Source organism: Penaeus monodon, chromosome 19 (assembly GCF_015228065.2).
Source record: "Penaeus monodon isolate SGIC_2016 chromosome 19, NSTDA_Pmon_1, whole genome shotgun sequence".
NCBI lineage: Eukaryota > Metazoa > Arthropoda > Malacostraca > Decapoda > Penaeidae > Penaeus > Penaeus monodon.
In genome coordinates this window covers 32799199-32799537 of record NC_051404.1, presented here as the reverse complement: position 1 = coordinate 32799537, position 339 = coordinate 32799199, and the positions used below count along the sequence as shown (strand labels likewise).

The following is a 339-nucleotide window of genomic DNA, read 5'->3' as shown; positions in this document are numbered from 1 at the left end:
TAAAAGATGTATCGTAAAATATGCTCGTTGGCAAGCATACTGTAGATGGTCTAGTTGAAGGTTTTTGAAAAGTTTTGTACGGAGTTAGGACATATCCTGTATAACAGTGTAAATGAGTAACTTCCGCTTATAAGTGGATAAATATCTCAAAATATAGTCATAAAAGTCGATTGTAAAGTCACCGCTGTAATCTTATCGAGCTGAACTCGTTTAATTCTGAAATTCATTCGAAAAGGGAATTCTTTCGCGGAGGTTGCATACTTAGTGACGTCATGACGATTTGAAAATTACTCTCAGTATGCATGCAGTTTTTGCTGACAATAATTCTTACTTCGTGAA

At 35.1% G+C, this 339-nt stretch overlaps 1 protein-coding gene across 2 annotated transcripts in view; it reads left to right on the top strand.

The window, feature by feature from the left end:
* The window catches only part of LOC119585185, an 8032-nt gene that overhangs the window by 2938 nt on the left and 4755 nt on the right, over positions 1 to 339 (top strand). The window lies entirely within an intron of this gene.